Below are 21045 nucleotides of genomic sequence, written 5' to 3'. Positions count from 1 at the left end.
TAGGTAAGAAAATGTGTGAATAGCTCACTTCGGCCATCATTGCTAATAGCATTATAATCATAGACATCTAGCCCTTGACAGTGAATCGGCATTCATGAACAGAAGACGTCACATTTATGTAAGCATTTATAGAGTATTTGGGAGCTTCATTAGTGTTTTGTTTTCACAATCTAGAATGTTTAGAATATCCCTATGGATGGGCCATTGCTAACATCTACTTCTCTTACTCCTCTTTCTGTGTTCTAATACAATTACATATATTAGTTGTCTTAATTATATTGGATGTTCATGGCTAGACACTAATTATACTCTTGTGCTTTAACCTCTAAAAGAGGTCGAAGGTCAGATTGATAAGCAACATTTCATATAAAACAAAATATCGTTGAAATAGGCATCACACACAGGAGTGTCATGAGTAAGTAAAGATGACAAAGTGAATACCTGACTATGGAATTAAATATACCCTTAAAAGAAACAACATTTCTGAATATATGACATAGCTTGAAGAAATGATAACTGTATTTCAAGTGAAAGGTAAGTGTGCTTTAATGGAGAGATCAAACTCATTTGTGATTGGCATCATTGTCTGTTCCACGCTTAAGGCCCAGATTGGTCAAATATTACCAGTCTCCCCAGTTCCTCTGTTAATGTGCTTCTTGAATTGTTTTTCTCCATAGTTAGTTCAGCTTAGCCTACAACTAATAATAAATTCAAAATCTATTTAAGCTGTAAGTTCAGTAATCCTAATCATTTAAATAAATATAAAATAAAACATATAATTGCCACTTTTTACCTATCAGATTGGAAGGTTATGGTAACCATTAGTGGATAAGGATGTGGGGAATTTGGGGGGTGCCTGAGTGGCTCAGTCGGTTAAACATCCGACTCTTGATTTTGGCTCAGGTCATGATCTCATGGTTGGTGAGATTGAGCTCTGTGTCGGGCTCTGTGCTGACAGTGTGGAGCCTCTTGGGATTCTCCCTCTCCCTCTCTCTCTGCCCCTCTTCACGTGCTCTCTTTCTCTCAAAATAAAGAAATAAACTTAAAAAAAAAAGGATGTGGAGAAGTTGGAACTCTTACACACTGTTGATGGGAATGTAAGTTTCCTTGGAGGTAAATCTGACAAGTCTATTGGAATTTAAAATGTGCTTACCCTGTGACCCAGCAATTCCACTTCTAGAAATTTGTCCTGTGGATATATTCATACACTTGCATGAAAAATATGAATACAAAGTTTTTCTTTATAGCATTGTTTGTTATAGCAAAAAAAAAAAAAAAAAAAAGACATGTGATGGTTCCACACAATGGAATACCATTAAGCTGTTAGGAATGCAGTGGATCTCTGTTTGCTAATATAGAAAGACATCCACTATTAAATATTATTTTCTTTTACTTATTTATTTTAAATACACTTAGAAGCTCTTATTTATGTATGTATGTGATCTCTATACCCAGCATGGGGCTTAAACTCATGACCCTGAGATCAAGAGTCGCGTGTCTACCAACTGAGCCAGAAAGGTGTCCCTGTTATATTTTTATTTATATTTATATTTTTACTTTTTAAATTATGTGTGTGTGTGTGTGTGTGTGTGTGTGTATTTAAAATATTTATTTATTTATTTTGAGAGAGAGAGTGAATAGGTGAGGGAAGCAGAGAGACAGAATCCCAAGCAGGCTCTGTGCTGTCAGTGCAGGGCCCGACACGGGGCTCAATCTCAGGATCTGCGAGATCATGACCTGAGCAGAAATCTAGATTTGGACACTTTGACTTAGCCACACAGGCGCCCCTTATTTTTTTAATGTTTATTTATTTATTTTGAGGGCATTTTGCTAATTGTTTTCTGTAGGTCTTAAAGCTTTTTTGTCCCTCATTTCTCTTCCATCTGTTTTGTTGATTTTTGTATTGCTATGTTTTATTCCTTTCTCATTTCCTTAACTCGCTTAATTTTCCTAACTTTGCTTAACTGACTGAGCCACCTAGGCGCCCCTAAACTATATTTTTTAAAAAGTCATGTTACAGAACAGTATGCGTAGAATATTTCTATTTTCATAAACTGTAAGGACTGTTATTGAGGTATTCCCTTTTTTCAGAGAAGGTATTCACTTTTTACTCTATATGCTTCTATAATGTTTACTTTCAATAAGCATGTGAGGAAGGGGTTAACTGAGAACATCTTCATTTGAGAATTTTCTGTAGTAGTAGGGGAGGAGAAGGAAGCTGGGCAGAGAAAAGAACCGCTCCATTCATATGAGATATATCAGTCAAGTTTTTGAGTCAGAACTGAGGCCTGGATTGGCAGAAAGGGAGATATAATGGGATTGAGACCATTTTGTGGAGGTTTTAAAGGCAATGATAAAGAGCCTGCATTTGATGTGAAAAATGATCTATAAAATGGAAATGATAATGGTACCTAGTCCATTGGCAGTGACTGACATACAGTAAGTGTTCATTGTTCGCTATTATTATTGAATAAAAATGCATTATCTTTTGTAAGCCTGAATAAATTAATGTGTGGTCTTTTATTATGTGTGCTGAAGATTCTGCTGACCCCTCTGACAGACCGCGTAGCTTGTGTGTTTTTCCATTGGTGCTGATGGTTGGCTCAACCATCAGCGTTCTTCACCGTTCATCCTCCCACCTACCAACTGTTAGTATCAAATACTGAAGGGCTACAATTTTACCTATTTATTTACTTTAAATGTTTACTTATTTTGAGAGAGAGACAGAGAGGGAGGGTCAGGGAGAGAAGGAGAGAGAGAATCCCAAGCAGGTTCCATGCTAACTGTAAGATCATGACCTGAGCTGAAATCATGAGTCAGACGCTTAACCAACTGAGCCACTTGGGTGCCCCCTGACAGTTCACAATTTTAGAGCTTTAGACATAGGATGCCCTCCAAGTTGCTTTTGGTTTTGTTTACCAGTGTTATCTTGTATACTAGTTAACATTTGGGGGTTGGAAAAAAAAGGGGAACAGGTAATTTGGGTGGAAAACATCTTTTCTATGCCCATGGGTTTTGGACTAGATAATGTCACTTTGCACTGAATGTGTTCATCAGTTTTTGTTAGCAGCACAGTGTAAATGAGCATATTAGCTACAACACCTACATTGGCAGCCAGCAGTCTGCTTGTGAATTCTTTTAGAAAACGGAAATCTGGCAAGAAGTGTTCCTGAGCAGTTGAAATATCTTTGGAAAAATTACGTAGAACAAATAAAGTAGAAAAAAATTCTCCTCCAAAAAAAATTGTTTCACTTCTGAAAGCCATGAGAAAAGATGTTTTACTTGTGGATTGAGATGTGACAGTGTAATTTGGTAGGACTTCAGAGTTCATTCTGTATTTCAACCTTTCGTATAAGTTTGTCATTTAAAGAGTTTGAAGGTATATTCATATTTCATGAAAAAAATTTACAAAACTATTTTAAGAACGATGAATTTCTCACTTTATAGTATACATATTCTAATGTAAATTCTTTTTCCTTTCCACTTCCAGTTAAAATGTATCTTAAAGCATATGTCTTTTTGAGGTTTTAAGATAAAAACCTTCAGCAGAAATAACAAGAAAAGTTTATATTTAAACACAGTACTTGGCACTTAAGAGGTGTTCAGTAAATTTTCATTAAATAAATTAATGTGGCTCCTGGGTGGCTCAGTAGGTTGAGCGTCTGACTTCGGCTCAGGTCACGATCTCACAGCTCGTGAGTTCGAGCCCCGTGTTGGGCTCTGTGCTGACAGCTCAGAGCCTGGAGCCTGCTTCGGATTCTGTGTCTTCCTCTCTCTCTGCCCCTAACCCACTCGCATTCTGTCTCTGTCTCTGCCTCTGTCTCTGTCTCTCTCAAAAATAAACATTAAAAAAAATTTTTTTAAATAAATTAATGTGTGCATGAATGAAAAATATCTTGAGTCTGAACTTCATTCCCTATGATTTGGGCACAGTCTAGCATTGGTGTATAAAGGCCTTTTGTTCAGCCCCCATTTCCATTCCTATTTTCCTCTCCCACCCCACAAGTACCCTCTCTAATGTGTTTGATGTATGTCCTTGATTCTATATGCATCTTTCTAAAGTGCTTAGTGATTTAAAAAAAAAAAAAAAAAACAATAAAAAAATGGGGCACCTGGGTGGCTCAGTCAGCTAAGCATACGACTTTGGTTCAGGTCATGATCTCCTGGTTTGTGAGTTCAGGCCCCGTGTCGGGCTCTGTGCTGACAGCTCAGAGCCTGGAGCTTGCTTCGGATTCTGTGTCTCCCTCTGTCTCTGCCCCTCCCCCACACTCATGCTGTCTCTCATAAATAAATAAATTAAAAAAAATTTTTTTTAAATGCTTAGTGATTTGGGGCGGCGGTGGGTACTTATCATTCATTCTAAAATTTTTCACCATACTTCACTGTTGCAGAATTTGGCTATAGAATTCTCCCTGTAAAAATGCTTTAGCTCTGGGGCGCCTGGCTGGTTCAGTTGGTGGAGCATGCGGCTTTTGATCTCGGGGTTCTGAGTTCAAGCCCCATGTTGGGTGTAGAGATTACTTAAAAATAAAATCTTTAGGAGCAAGCTGGGTGGCTCAGTCAGTTAAGCATCCGACTCTTGGTTTCAGCTCAGGTCATGATCTCAAAGTTTGTGGGTTTGAACCCTGCATTGGGCTCTGTGCTGGCCGTATAGACTGCCTGGGGTTCTCTCCTCTCCTCTCTCTGCCCCTTCTCCACTTGTTCTCTCTCTCTCTCTCTCTCAAAATAAATAAACTTAAAAAAAAAAAAAAACCAAAATCTTTAAAGAACTATGTTATAGCTCTTACTCTGGTTTTACTCTTCTCACTCAGCCCTGTTTTAAGATCTGGGAATGTTTTTGGATGTACACTTAGCTAATTGCTCCAACCTGCAGCATGCTGTTCCATGGTGCGCATCCATTCCCATAGTGATGGATGCCTAGGCTACCGTAAACAGTGCTGCTAACAGCAGTCTTGTTTGTGTTCATTATGGACACGTGGAGAATGTGTTTGGGATACAAACTCAGGAGTGGCATTGTAGCATAGGTACTGACAGGCTGCTGAATGGTAGATCAGCGCGTACCCCTCATAGGCCTTGCATTCTCTACCTCCCAACACTTGCTATTGTCCACGGTTCGAATTTTTGCTATATAATTATGTCTTATTTTAATTTATATTTTCTACTTACTAATGAGTTTGAACATTTCTTCATATTTTAGTTAGCTGTTTCCCTTCTGTGAAAGAAGCATGAAAGGATAAATGTAATAAAATTTTTTAAAACTTTTTATTGAAGTATAATTGACATATAACATTATGTTAGTTTCAGGTGTATAACATGATTTGCTATTTGTATATACTGTGAAATGATCACCTACAATAAGTCTAGTTGACATCACCATACATTGTTATAAATTTTTTTTTTCCTTGCAGTGCAGACTTTTTCCTAATGTCTTGCTAGTTTGCTTTGAGAATAGATCTGGACATAGTATTTTATTATTATTTTAAAGCTGGAGGAGCTCTTGGTTATGCATTATATTTTATAAGCTATTATGTGTTTTCTCAAACTTCAAAAAGAACATCATACTTTATGCAGAAGCTTAAAGTATTGTTTTCTTCTTGATTCCAAGAGACTGAAACGAAGGTGTTTTTTTATGCATTCAACTTGAAGTCTGTATAGTATGCTACAGTTAAGCCAGCTTGCAAATTCATCTCTTCCATTGCCTTCATTTATGCCAAAAGGAGAGCAAGTGTTTTTACCAGAGTAGATTGGGTGGGAGAGTGCTTCATTGCAGTAGTTTAAAAAGAACTCCCTGGCCACAAATCAGTAGACTATCACAGAATCTTAGATCCAGCTATTTTCCATGTGTGCAGCCTCCCTAGATGTCAGAAAACTGAGTAAATGGTGGGCAGCACCCTCTCTAATTGCCTGTTTATTGAAGAGCCCAATACTTGATTATAAGTATGATCTTAATATCCATGAGATAGAAGTAGATAGTATTAAATACGATGAATGAATACTATTTTAGGTGCATTTGCTATGAGAGGGCAATAGAAAATCTAGATGTTTTCATTTTTGCAGTATTTGGGGATAGAGAAGAGCATATTTCCTGAGATGCCATTTCTTAGGGGCTTATACAGAAGGCTGGGCAACAGTCATTTCAGGTTTGCCGGTGAATCCCACTGCTATTTGTTTCAGTCGTTAGGAAAGGATACACGACCCTGACACAAAATGTTGACTTGTTTCAACAAAGCTGCAGTATTTGCGTTTTCCTGAGGAAACAGTTGTCTCTTAAGCATTTTCACTTCTTACCAAAATGTGATGTAGTCAAGTTATTCTTTTAACTTTGATTTAGCATCTGCTTGAGTGTGTGAAAAAGTAATCTTAATTTGTGAAGTGTTTGATGTAACCATAAACTATGAACTTTCCCCAACCATACCATAATATGTTTAAATTTTTCCTTTTTTTTTTTTTTCTGGCTTTGTGATTATGACTTTTGAGTAAGTATCTGTCAGCCAAACATTGTTTCCTACTCATCATAGTTTTCAAGCAAAGCCACACTCTCTGCTAAGGTGTAGTGTTTTTCAAATAACTTGATTTTGCTCTGCCTTGAAAATTACATTTTTTTTTCTTTATCATTTTGTTTTTCCCTCGGAAATCTTGCTTGGGAAATCATGTTTTTTTAGATGTGATTTTAAAACATTCTCTTTGGGGCGCCTGGGTGGCTCAGTTGGTTGAGCGTCCGACTTCGGCTCAGGTCATGATCTCACAGCTCGTGAGTTCGAGCCCCGTGTTGGGCTCTGTGCTGACAGCTCAGAGCCTGGAGCCTGCTTTGGATTCTGTGTCTCCCTCTCTATCTGCCCCTAACCCACTCGCATTCTGTCTCTGTCTCTCTCAAAAATAAAACATTATAAAAAAAAATCAAAAATAAACATTATAAAAAATTTTTTTAAACATTCTCTTTAACCTTTTGAAGAATCTTTTAAAATTTAATATTTATCATGGGGCGCCTGGGTGGCGCAGTCGGTTAAGCGTCCGACTTCAGCCAGGTCACGATCTCGCGGTCCGTGAGTTCGAGCCCCGCGTCGGGCTCTGGGCTGATGGCTCGGAGCCTGGAGCCTGTTTCCGATTCTGTGTCTCCCTCTCTCTCTGCCCCTCCCCCGTTCATGCTCTGTCTCTCTCTGTCCCAAAAATAAATAAACGTTGAAAAAAAAAATTTTTTTTTAAAATAAAATTTAATATTTATCAATGCTAAGCTGTGTGCAACATAAAAAGTACCCTGCCTGCTTTCCCTCTCCCCAACATTTGACCTCTACAGGGACCCCCATTTTCTGTTCTTCCAGCTGTTTCTTTTGGCATTTAATGCCATACTTTTAGGCAGTAGACTCATGCTGCTATTTTTTTAAAGTCTGTATAGATCGTTCTCTAGACCTGCACAGCTATCATCCTTGGATCTACCTTTCTATATAACAGTTATTTCCTCCCTATGTTGGGACTCCCTGCTTCCTGGATGCCACATCTTTCCCCTTCGTTGTTTATACTTAAGCAATTCTTCCAGAAGGTTCCTAAGAAAAAGGTGCATAGGATGTAAATTTGAGAATCTGCATGTATGAAAATGTCTTCTTTTTCTTTCATACTTGATTTGTAGTTTACCTGGGTGTAGAATATAGAATAATTTTCTGAGTTTAACAGGAATTGTTCTATTGATTTTTAGCTTCTGTTGTTGCTAACGAAAAGTCTGATGATGTTCTGACTCTTTTTTTTTTTTTCTTTCCCCTCGGTTGGAGGTGGTTTAGGAGCTGATCTTTGTCTCTGATGTTCTGAAATTTTATGGTAATCTGCCTTACTGTGAGCCTTGTTTTATCTGTTGTATAGGGCACACTGGGGGCCTATTCAATCTGGAAACATGTATTTTTCAGTTCTGGGAGATTTACTTGAATTCTTTAATTCTAACCAGCCTCCACCTTCTCTCCCCCCACCCTTTTTTAAAGTTTTTATTTATTTACTTTGAGAGAGAGAGTGCATGTGAGCATGTGAGCAGGGGAGGAGTAGAGAGAGAGGGAGAGAGAGAATTCCAAGTAGGCTCTGCACTGTCAGCATGGAGCCAGATGCGGGGCTCAAACCCATAACCCTGCGATCATGACCTGAGCTGAAACCAAGAGTTAGACACTTAACCAACCGAGCCACCCAGGTGCCCCTCCCTCTTCTCTCCCTTGCCCCTGGTTTTCCTCTTCTTTCCCTCTTGTATTCTTATTCTTTGTGTTTGGAATGTATGGACTGATGGGTCCTTTAATTTGCCCATTTTTTCTATATTTCATCTTTTTTGTCTCTGTGCTCTGCTTTCTGGAAGATGTCTTGAACTTCAGACACTTCTAATTAGGTTTCTGCTATCATATTTTTAAGTTTCAAGTTTTTTTTTCTCTGAATGCTGCCCCCCCCCCTTTTTTTAAGGTTTTACTTTTATGTAATCTCTATACCCAGCATGGGGCTTGAACTCAGAACCCTGAGATCAAGAGTCGAATGCTCTACCAACTGAGCCAGCTAGGCGCCCCTCGGCATATCGCTTTTTTTTTTTTTTTTTTTTTTTAGTTTATTTATTGTGAGAGAGACAGAGGCAGTGCGAGTGAGGGAGGGGTAGAAAGAGAGGCAGAGAGAATCCCAAGCAAGCTCCGTGTGCCAGCTGTGGAGCCCAACAGCTTGGTCCCACGAACCATGAGATCATGACCTGAACCAAAACCAAGAGTCTGTCGCAACTGAGCCACCCAGGCACACCTGAATGTTGCTTTTTAATAGTCTTCTATTTCTGTTTCATGGGATAGTTCTTCTCTCAGTATGTTAATTGTAATTACATTTTTTTCCTGCAGTTTCCTGTACCATCTGTTTCCTTAAAATACCTTTATTTGATCATTTATTTTGGTTTTTCATTTAGGGGATTTTTCTTAAATGTATATAGCCTTGGCTGTCTTACTCATGTTCCATAATGAGCCACTGAAAAACTGAAAGCTGGGTTTGACAGAGTGGGGGCTTCTAAAAGTTGGCTGGTGCTATTATTCATTATAAGATAGTTAGGATGGGGCGCCTGGGTGGCTCAGTCAGTTAAGCGTCCACCTTCGGCCCAGGTCATGATCTTGCAGTTTGTGAGTTCGAGCCCTGCATCGGGCTCTGTGTTGACAGCTCGGAACCTGGAGCCTGCTTCGGATTCTGTGTCTCCCCCTCTCTCTGCTCCTTCCCAGCTCATGCTCGCACTCTGTCAAAAATAAATAAACTTTAAAAAAAAAAAAAAAAAGATAGTTAGGAGGTCACCTCTAGTAGTCAGTACTCGTAAGTGTTTTTCTGTGGGGCAAATTCATCTCCAGAGAGAATGCTCCCATCTTTGGCTTATCCCTGGTTGAAACATTTGGGGAGCTGAATGGAGAAAGAGCTGGGGATTACCTTTCAGGATATCTACTTTCCCATAATCTCCATCTTTTTAGACTGCTAGGCCTTCCCCCAGTTGTGTTTAAGTGCAGAGTCTCTCTAGTTTCCAGAATAGGCTTCCCATCTTCTGACCAATGGCTGCTTGGGGTTAGGGTGGGAACCTTGGGTTAGAACTTTCACCCTGTTCTTTTTCAGCCCTGTCTGCTGTCCCCACTTGCAGAGGTATTCTGAGCTTTTTGGTGTGTCCCAGCACAATTCAGTTTGCTCTGGGCTTCCCCTTAATGTGCTCTTAGGTTTTACATTCTATGCTAAGTCAAATAACCTACCCATCTGCTTTTCAGCTTCCAAAAACTTGTAGTGGTTTCCTCTCCTATTCTTTTCTCTTGTAGCTCTTGTTTTTACTGTTGTTCTAGTGGAGTTACGGAGAGGACAAAAGAGGTAAATGTGGGTGTTCAATGCATTGTGTTTTATCGAAAATCCAAACTTAGTTCTCTAATGCACTTTTTCAGTGCAAGACTTGGAATGGCTTGTTTAATTGTAAAATTTTGCTACAGTACAGAATTCTGGATAATGTAGATTCATTTTCTGTTTTGCTACCCTTATGGATGAATGCCTAACATGTAGCTTGCTAGAAGATAATGATATCTGAGTGGCTTTAGGAAGTTTACAGATAGAATAATAGAACGTTAGGTCATCAAGTAACTTAATGTTACTTTTACGGATGTGGAAACAGAGCCAGGGTGCAGAAGTGGCTTATTTATGTTTGCTAATCTATCTAGAACTGGAAGTGAGTCTCTTCTCCAGTTGTCTTTTCTTTACCAGTATGGCTCTGTTGTCTCTCATTAAAGTAGCTGGAAAGAGAAGCCCTTTATCCGTTGCTCGTGGTACCCACATGTCCTGTTAATTTTATGTACGCTTTAAGGTTGCAGTCCTGAGTGTGGAGGGATTTTTTTTAAGTTTTTATTTATTTTGAGAGAGAGCAAGTGCACAGAAAAGCAGGTGAGGGGCAGAGAGAGAGAGAGGTAGAGAGAATCCCAAGCAGGCTCCATGCTGTTAGCATGGAGCCCAACATGGGTCTCCAGCTCACAAATCGTGAAATCATGACCTGAGCCAAAATCAAGAGTCAGACGCTTAACCAACTGACTCATCTAGGTGCCCTGGGGGATTGTTTTTAAATGTTTTTCTATTAATCTGGGGGGTCCAGTTTTATTTTGGTGAACTTCAAAACTTAAGAAAATGAGTATTTACCATTTAAAGATGTTTCTGTTTTGAAGAATTTATATTAAACATTTAAAAAGGTTTCTTTTCTTTCTTCCTACTGTTCCATTCTCAGTGGGTTCCAAAAGTTCTTTGAGGGGGAATGTGGATATGTCTGTTAAAATTTGACAGTAATGTGGAAAAGGGAAGCAGGTGTAAAAAGATCAACAGGTTTCTTTGGAGAAATCCTAGAATGCTTTCTTTATCAGCTTTTCAAAATTTAATTCCCAGTTCTTCTCCTCTAAGACCTCTGTCTCCATTTTACCCCGTGCAACATTAATCTTTTGTCTTATTTCCCTATTCCCTCCTGTATTCTGTACATTTGCCCACAGCACACTACTGAATTCATTATATGATGACATAGAATTCTTTGGTGATTTTCTTTTATATGTAAAATATTTGGGGCAGAACCGCTGCTTTGTACTTTTGACTAAATTCACTTACGCACATGTTTCCAGAATGCCTTCTTTGACTGAGGCACCAGGCTCCTCTGTAGGTACTGGCATCTGTTGGGGTACATATTAGGTCTAGATTCCTGATGGTTGGTATAAATTCACCTTTTCTGTAGTCACTGTTTCAAAGTAATTGAGAAAACAGGATCTGCCCCTTTGTGTCACGTTGGTGGCTAGCTGCAACAGCTGGGAGCAGAGTGGGGAAACCTGTTATTTGGAAGCAAAGGGGTCTAACGTTCCCTTGTGTGGAAAGTGAACATGTTGTAAGAGAAGCCTTCTGACATTCCTTACAACCTCCAGGTTTTATGATCATAAAGACATGCTCCCAGGGAATCAACAATACCCTTCGTAAGAACTAACCCACAAAGAAAAATAACGTCTCATACGGTTGAATGGAGTCTTTTGGAAATGTTTCCATAACTGAGCTAAGCTGTTGCATACATAATCTGAAGTAATCTAGAACACTTAGAATGATACAGCATTTATTTTATTTTTTGTTTTTTTTCCTCTCCCCCTTTTCTAAGATTAAAATGTGCTTTCTCATTATACTTTCGAAATGTTTTAACTTATTTTGTCTAATTTATTTATTGTGAAATATTATATATGTGAGATATATTTTAGGACATACATTTTGTTATATTTTTAAAAGATTTTTAAAAAGATTTTATATTTATTTTCTTTTATTTTTCGTGTTTATTTTTGTGTGAGAGAGAGAGAGAGGGGGAGGGGCAGAGAGATGGAGACAGAGGATATGAAGTGGGCTCCATGCTGACAGCAGAGAGCCGGACACAGGGCTCGAATCCACAGACCAGGAGATCATGACCTGAGTCAAAGTCGGACACTTAACCAACTGAGCCACCCACGCACCCCAAGCTTTCATTTTTTTTTTTTTTTTTTAATTTTTTTTTTACCGTTTATTTATTTTTTGGGACAGAGAGAGACAGAGCATGAACGGGGGAGGGGCAGAGAGAGAGGGAGACACAGAATCGGAAACAGGCTCCAGGCTCTGAGCCATCAGCCCAGAGCCCGATGCGGGGCTCGAACTCACGGACCGCGAGATCGTGACCTGGCTGAAGTCGGACGCTTAACCGACTGCGCCACCCAGGCGCCCCAAGCTTTCATTTTTAAGTGATCTCTCTACCCAGTGGGGCTCAAGAGTTTCATGCTCTACTGATTGAGCCAGCCAGGTGCCCCAAAACATCATGTACATTTTAAAGACCAAGGCACCTGGATGGCTCAGTCGGTTAAGCATCTGACTTTGGTTCAGGTCATGATATCATGGTCCGAGAGTTCAAGCCCCATTTCAGGCGCTGTGCTGACAGCCTGGAGCCTGGATCCTGCTTCCAATTCTGTGTCTCCCTCTCTCTCTCTGCTCCTCCCCTGCTCGCACTCTGCCTCTCTCAAAAATAAATAAACATTAAAAAAATAAACATAAAATAAAGACCAGTGAAACAAAAGCCGGGATAACCATCCCGTAAGTGTAAAAGTTCCCTGTCTGATCCTCCCTTATACCCCACCCCAGGTTAATCACCACACTGACTGCTATCAAGAATGTTAGGATTTTGCTTCTTTTTCTATGGTTTAAAAAAAATATTCATTTACTTATTTTGTGAGAGAGCACACACACTTGAGCTAGCACCGGTGGGGAAGGGCAGAAAGATAGGGAGAGAGAGAATCCCAAGCAGGCTCTGTGCTGTCAGCACAGAGCCCGTCAAGGGGCTCAATCTCACAAACCATGAGATCATGATCTGAGCGGAAATCAAGAGTCTGACGCTGAACTGACTGAGCCACCCAGACACCCTTTTTATTATGTTTTATTTTTTTTTCTTTTTTTTTTTCTTTTTTTTTTTAATAGTTTTTTTTTTTTTTTTTAACGTTTATTTATTTTTGGGACAGAGAGAGACAGAGCATGAACGGGGGAGGGGCAGAGAGAGAGGGAGACACAGAATCGGAAGCAGGCTCCAGGCTCTGAGCCATCAGCCCAGAGCCCGACGCGGGGCTCGAACTCACGGACCGTGAGATCGTGACCTGAGCTGAAGTCGGATGCTTAACCGACTGAGCCACCCAGGCGCCCCATATTATGTTTTAAATTCTAAACTTGGAAACAAATTAGCTCAGTAATGAGAGGACTTAATTTCTTTTACATGTGTGTTTTATTTATTTTTGCTTATTATTAAATGTTTATTTTTGAGAGATGGAGAAGGGGGGCAGAGAGAGGGTGTGGACAGGATCTGAAGCAGGCTCAGTACTGACAGCACAGAGCCAGATGTGAGGCTCAAACTCATGAACTGCCAGATCATGACCTGAACCGAAGTTGGACACTTAACCAACTGAGCCACCCAGGTGCTCCCTAAACCTGCTTTCTTAACCACAACACCTAATTAGGGTGGTGTTTTATAACTTGATACAGTTTTATATTTTTAAAATCTAGGTTTATTTTGTATCTTGGAATACTATAACCAGATAACAATGTAGCCATCAGGCTTTTGCTAGAACCATTTAGTTGGAAAGCTCTACAGGGTTTTGATTCTTGTCCAGACACTCCTAACATCTCATTGCTTGGTACAGATATATAGTCCTAAATCTTTTTGTATCATTAGTACTGTCCATTTTAGAGCCCTTCTAAAATGTTTATTTTATAAATACCTGTTGTTTTTTTTAAATTTTTTTAATGTTTATTTATCTTTGAAGGAGAGAGACATACAGAGCTTGAGCGGGGGAGAATCAGAGAGGGAGACACAGAACCCAAAGTACTCTCTGTGTTCTGAGCTGTCAGCACAGAGCCCGATGTGGGGCTTGAACTCACTGGCCGCGAGATCATGACCTGAGTGGAAGTTGGACGCTCAACCAACTGAGCCCTTATAAATACCTGATTTTTTAACGGGAATTTTCAGAGAAAACCAACAATATCACTGTATAGTATAGCAGATAGTGATATGTAGGTTAGAGTTAGCTTTTAAGAGATTTTAAGAGCTGTGATTATAGGAAGCATTTTTCTAATATTCAGAATTCTTAAAATGTTTTCACGTTTGTAAGTAATTTTTGGCACTTATTTTGATATGATTTCCAAGAGATAGCTTCTTTACAAAACAGTTATTGACTCTAGTGAATTTATATTTCTTTTGCAGAGTTATCTCTGAAAAGAACTAGCTGCAGTGATGTCTTTTTTTTTTTTTTTCTTAAGTAAGCTCTGCACCCAACGTGGGGCTTCAACTCATGACCCCAAAAATCAAGAGTCTCATGTTCTACTGACTGAGCCAGCCTGCAGTGCTAAGTCTTTATGTTTAAAATTTAAAATCAGAAACTGTTTCTACGGAAGGAGTGCATATTTACAGTTCAGTCTCTTCTTGAACAAGATATGTAAAGTGTTTCAGGATATTGCTAACTGCCAACTAAATTTTACCATGGCACAAAACTTTACTTAATTAAACCTCATGTTCTTTGCCACTGATGTAGAGTTACTGAATTGCACTAATTATCTTGGGGCCTAGGTACTGCTTTTTTTTTTTTTTTTTTTTTTTTTTGCTGTGTGATCCTGGACTAGTCATTTAATAACCAATTTGAGTGTCCATTCTTCATCTGTAAAGTGCCACTGACACCTACCTCGTTTGTGAGAATTAAATGCACAAATATATGCGAAAACACCTCACACAGCACGGTATCTAGTAGGAGTATAATAAATGTTCATAAATGTTCTCTTCCCATTAAAATTGCTGCTCTGTGCTGACAAAATTGTTGTATGGTATTTATAAAACGTGCTTGGTAATGACAACTAATGTTTTTAAAATGGTTTGAATGTATGCTGGCAGGCTGAACTCTACCAATTAATAGTATTTATTATATGTGGGGAGTATAAAAGCAGCATTAGATTTAAGCACAGTGATGAAATACCAATTCCGGTGTGTGCTCTATGGAAGGCTGTTTTCGTGGCTGTCACTGCTTCTCTGCACACTAAATGGGATCTGGTATTGCTTTTGTTTGCATGTATTTATCTTGGATGACTGGGGAGAATGCAAGCATACTATGCTATTGCTTTTAAGTCCTTTTATATTGGGGGGCGCCTGGGTGGCTCCGTCGGTTAAGCATCCAACTTCGGCTCAGGTCTTGATCTTGTGGTTTGTGGGTTCAAGCCCTGTCGGGCTCTGTGCTAACAGCCTGGAGCCTGCCTCGGATTCTGTGTCTCCCTCTCTCTCTGCCCCTCCCCCACTCATGCTCAGTCTCTCGTTCTCTCTTTCTCAAAAATAAAATAAACATTAAAAAAATTTTAAAAATAATAAAATAAGTCATTTTATTTTTTGGTGAGAAGAAATCCCCAGTGTGGCTAAGATCTTATGCCCTTTAATCCCTATAAGTTGGTAGGTAAGACCAGGATGTTATTTAACTAAAAGATGCAGATACCAAATACATTTTAGGATTCTTGCGCTCCACATGAGAGATCAGGTTCTTTTATCCTAGCATGTCCCCCCCAAACACCTGAAATGTTCAAATATCACTGTCTCTTCTCACCACAATAATGATCTAAAGTCTCTGCTATTTTTGGTAGCAAAGGAAAGAAGACCTAACCCATGTGCAGCCCTTGTCAGTTTACAGTGCACTTCCACACACGTTTTCTTGCCTGATTGATGCAGCACCCTTGGAAGGGAGTAGAGCTGATGTTGTATCTCTTCACACGGGAGACTGTAGAGATTCCCAAGACATCAGTGAACTGCCCAGGGTCACACTGCTAATACGAGGATTTGCTAAGGCTCTTGCAGTCTCCTGTGTTCTCATGCCCCTTATGAATAAACAGGCCCATCTAGTGTCTTATTAGATATGGAAATCAATCAACACAGGTAGACTTCTAGAACTTTTTTGATTCTAACCACCACACAGGAATTTAGGGGGAAAAAAGTTCTAATGTGTCACTTGACCATCTTTCTAATGTGTCGCTTGACACTCTGGATCTCTTATACATCATTGTATTGGTCCCAATATATTTTTATTTCAGAAGGCTGAAACAGCACGCAGCGTTTTATTCTAAAACAAACGTGCATATGTAGAGATGAGAAAAGTTATGGCTTACAGTGGCAAATGCCATATGAAGTTTTTAGTTGAAAATACTTTGTAAATGTTAGAAAGCATATTGCCTAAGAAGTAAAATTTGAGATCAAGGCCAGTTTAAAAGAGGGGGTCCTCTATCAGCAGTTCATGCAACCAACAGTGTATATTAAGTCAATAGGATACTAGAATGAGAAACGACCTCTTCTCAGAAAGTTCATAGTCTAGGTTGATATCCCATGTACACTGTATAACATAGCTTCATAAACTCATGGACCATATTTCTGTTTAATGGTGAAAAAACATTTTCTTTTTAGTTTATATATTTATTTTGAGAGGGAAAGAGAGAGAGAGCAGGGGAGGAGCAGAGAGAGAGGGAAAGGGGGAGGGAGGGAGGGAGAGAGAGAGAGAGAGAGAGTCCCAAACAGACTCCATGCTGTCAGCACAGAGCCCAATGCTGGGCTTGATATCACGAATTATGAGATCATGACCTGAGCCAAGATGAGGAGTTGGACTGAGCCACCCAGGTGTCCCAAAAAAGCACTTTAATAAACAGTTTGTAAGAAATCAATTCATTTGGCAAGTGAACTTAGATTTTGCCACCTAGATTATTCTTTTTTTTTTTTAAGCTTACTTACTTTGAGAGAGAGAGTGAGAGAGAGCAAGCTTGAGTTGGGGAGGAGCAGAAGGAAAAGGGAGAATCCCAACGTGGGGCTTGAACTCATGAACTGTGAGATGATGAGCTGAAATCAAGAGTTGGACACTTAACTGAGCCACCCAGGTGGTCCCACCTAGATTATTCTGAATCATGGTCAGAGTGTGTAAGATCAGTCCTAGCACCTCTTGTATTTCACAGAAAATCTGTTTTGCAGTTTCTGTGCGGAGATCCTAAATTCGAACGTAAACCATTAGAGCCATTAATGGGTGAAACCCATGGCAACTAATAACTTAGAACAGTAAAATCAACAGATCTTGAAGCTTTTGTTCATGCTATGCATACTGTGCTCTGAAATGTAGTGTTAAATGTTTCTTTTTACATGATTATTTACTCTGGGCGACATGTACAAATTGTGGAATTTCAAATTTGAGTGGGCCTGGAGATCACAAAACTCTTTAGTAATAGAGTGTGGACTGAAATCTAGGCTTGCTGATATCCAGCCTAGCTTTCTCTCTTCCTGCCAGTCGAACCCAGACTTCCTAATTTGGCATCCAAGAGACATTTAATTATGGTGTTCTTATAATTTTCCATGAGGTTTCTCTATTTAGTGGTGGATGAATGTAAAATTTTTCCTTATTGTGTGAGTTTAGTCTGCCTTTGTATCTCCTAAGGCTTTTGGCCTATTTTTATTTTGATTAGATATGACTGATCATTCATAATTTAAAAAGTTACTTATGAAATTGACTTAAAATTACAGAGAAAGCATCTAACTCAGGTTCTAAGCCATTGGCTCTTCAGCAGTAACAGTGAAAATACGTTTCCACTTCAAAACAATCAACATTAGATGTAGCTTCCTGGCTTACCACACCTGCCTTGTCTGCTCTCAGCCTTGTCTTCAGGCACCTGAGAGGTATGCTTGGAAGCACCTTGAAAACCATAGAGTGCTATAACAATCTGTTGCATGCATGCATTCTTGCATGAGTCTTCTGATTAATTAATTGTATACTTGAGACTTTTTGTAGTAAAACATTTTGCTATATGAGCTTATAGATTGGAATAGGCCAAAAATGGGACCAGGTCAAAGAAAGCACTTAAATCCAGCAAGGCCTTGCTGGTACTAAAATCATAGAGTGGATGGGTGGTTGGAAGTAAGCCTAGAGCGTTGGTGCCTTAGAATGTGAATAGAAATGACAGATGGATTTGAAAATTCTCTTTGGGGCGCCTGGGTGGCTCAGTTGGTTGAGCATCCGACGTCGGCTCAGATCATGATCTCGCAGTTCGTGAGTTCGAGCCCTACATTGGGCTCTGTGCTGCCAGCTCAGAGCCTGGATCCTGCTTCAGATTCTTTGTCGCCCTCTCTCTCTGTGCCCCTCCCCCACTCGCACTGTCTCTCTCCCTCTCTCTCTCAAAAATAAATAAACATTAAAAAAAAGAAAAAAAGTTTCTTTGTTTAATATCCAGCGTGTTCTTTCATCAGTATTTATTGAGCGTCTTGTAAAGACTAGGCACAGTTTTAGACATTACTGATGTTCACAGTAAGTAAGAAGAGGTACTATTGTTGTCCTGCAGTTTACAGGGGAAGATAGTTACAGACAAGTATAGATAGGATAATGAATGTTTGTATTTTGGAATGTACCACGTAACTGACCTTGCCAAGAAAGGCATAATCTTGGTTAGATTTTTTTTCAGATTTAAATTTATTAATATTCTCTTGATGAACTTTCTAAACTTTAGAAAATATGTTATAAAATACATATTAAAAACATTTTGAGATACATAATATACAAATTATATTTTAAAATATAAGCTATATATAGTATAGTTTGTATATTAAATCTTAGTTATATTTAATATTTAGTTATATTTATTTTATATGTTTAGTTAACTTTAATTACCTAGAATATGAATCTGTTCTACTTGGTAAGCCATCTGAACATTACCTGTCTGACCACATTAATATTAGAGAGCTCTTCAAGGAAGGGCATCGCTGGTCTCATTTGGATGTTAGTCCTTGGTGCTAGTATTTCGTAAGAGCAGAAGCCTGATTTTGAATCCTAGCTCTGCCCCTTAGTAACTGTGGAACTTATTTGTGCCTCAGTTTCAATGTCTGTGAAATGGGAATAAAGATAATACTTAAGTCATAGTTGTTGTGAGAAGTGAATGAGTTAATATGTGCGAGAGTGCTTAGATGAGTGGCACACATTAAAGGCTACATACGTGCCGTGGGCAGCTATCCTCCTCCTCCTCATTATCATCATCATTGTTATTGTTATTACTTGATGGAATAAAAATAAGGTTTTCAAGAATGGATTTTCTCCTTCTCAAGCCCTGAAAATTGCTCTAAAGGTAGAAAGATAAAGGAAGGAAGCTAAATCTTTATTGATTATCAGCTATGTGCTAGGTAGTGACCTAGCATTTTACCTACATTCTCATTTAGTCCCTATACCAGTGCTGTGAAGTATATGAGAAGACAGGCTCAGACAAATTAAGAAACTTGCATAAGGTCTTGTACTAGTAAGTGGACATCATGATGATAACTGGTCTCTGTTACTCTGCATCCTGTACTCTTGCCTTGCATAATACCAGAAAACCTGAGAACTCAGCAAGTTTCACTAGGAGGTAAGCTTGAAATTCGTTTGTTAGGGACTTTATTTTTAATGACCATTTAAAAGGATGTCTTCTGTTAGTTTGTTCCTACTGTAGCGATTTATTTTATGTATCTGTAATTCCACTCTTCCCACTCAAAAATATATTGCAGTAGTTTAGGGGCACCTGGGTGGCTCAGTTGGTTAAGCGTCCGACTTGAGCTCAGGTCACGATCTCACGGTTTGTGAGTTCGAGTCCCACGTCGGGCTCTGTGCTGACAGCTCGGAGCCTGGAGGCTGCTTCAGATTCTGTCTCCCTGTCTCTCTACCCCTCCCCCACTTGTGCTCTGTCTCTCTCTCTCTCTTCAAAAATAAATAAATATTGAAAAAAAAGGATATTGCAGCAGTTTAAATGCTGTAAGTAGAATCTACATGGAAAATATTTGAACATTTGGAGTCTTATTAATAGTTTTCAGAATTAAGCCAACTTATAATTTCCCAGTTTTCAAGATCATCATCATAATTATTGAGGTCATTACTCCTCAGATTAATAGCTGTTTTACTGAGTTTTTTTTTTAATTTTTTAATGTTTATTTCTGAGACAGAGAGACCGAGCATGAGTGGGGGAGGGGCAGAGAGAGAGGCAGACACAGAATCCGAAGCAGGCTCCAGGCTCTGAGCTGTCAGTACAGAGCCCGACACAGGGCTCGAACTCACAAACTGTGAGATCATGACCTGAGCTGAAGTCGGTCACTCAGCCGACTGAGCCACCCAGGCGCCCCAAGTTTCATTGAGTTTTTAAACCTAAACTCCATGTAGTCATATATCATAGGTACTGATCCTTTTTATTTTGAATTTATAAATAAAATTCAAGAAATTGCTTTTTTTTCTCTTGCTGTATATTAGCCCAGCCTTATGGATTATTTCCCCCATAGGTAATAGAGAAGAGGAAACCTAATCAATGGCTGTGGAATAATATGGAAGAAGATGGAAAAAACTTGTTTAATGGGTAAGAAAAAAACTGTAATAGTATTTTGTATGGCCAATCTGTAGTAAGTGGTCAAGGTTGGTATCCATTAGGGTGAGTGATCAGTCCCTATATTTGTCTTAACCCCATTCTGAACTTTGACCATCTCTTTCCTTCTTACTGTTGTGAATTTTTCAGTACTATGAGCTGACTTAAGCTATGAGGGGACATAACCATATTTGAAGACAAAAGTAGGACCTATAGATCAGCAACCATACTAAAAAACAAGTCTAGGGTGGGTCTTGAAGCTTACTGGTGGCTAGATAGAGACCACATACGTCACAACCTATCAAGGGTATTAACCACCCCTTCTCATTTTCCAAATACTGCCAGCCGCTATGATGTTAGGCTCACTGTGGCCATCCTGTTCATTTAGGCACGTGCACATTATGTCAGTGGAATTCCACGGAAAGCCCAATAAAATGTGTGGCTAATTTATGAGAGAGAAATTTTTTTAATCATACAAGTCCATACATTCTTATTGTCAATAATTCGAATGTCATAGATAACCAAAATCCTCTTCCTAAACCTTAGCCCCCCACCCCTACCCCCCAGGGTATATGAGTGTATGATATGTATTTGTGCAACCTTCTATTTTGCCTAATGATTGAAAACTTGGGTTTAGAAGCCAAACTG

General features: G+C 39.2%; 1 protein-coding gene across 10 annotated transcripts in view; it reads left to right on the top strand.

The window, feature by feature from the left end:
• Positions 1–21045, top strand: part of USP49 (ubiquitin specific peptidase 49) — a 96948-nt gene that overhangs the window by 15296 nt on the left and 60607 nt on the right. For 7 of the 10 annotated variants that reach the window (XM_086706831.1, XM_086706825.1, XM_086706828.1 and 4 more), the window contains one exon: positions 20318–20391. The exons of 1 other annotated variant lie outside the window; for it this stretch is intronic. The gene's annotated coding sequence lies outside the window, so the exon portion shown is untranslated. Of the gene's footprint in view, positions 1–19383; positions 19417–20317; positions 20392–21045 lie in introns of all 10 variants that reach the window. 2 more of the 10 variants (XM_086706829.1, XM_086706830.1) reach the window with 1 other exon arrangement.

This window comes from Puma concolor, chromosome B2 (assembly GCF_028749965.1).
Source record: "Puma concolor isolate L17-30 chromosome B2, mPumCon1.1.hap2, whole genome shotgun sequence".
Classification (NCBI taxonomy): Eukaryota; Metazoa; Chordata; class Mammalia; order Carnivora; family Felidae; genus Puma; species Puma concolor.
This window is presented reverse-complemented; position numbering and strand designations above follow the sequence as displayed.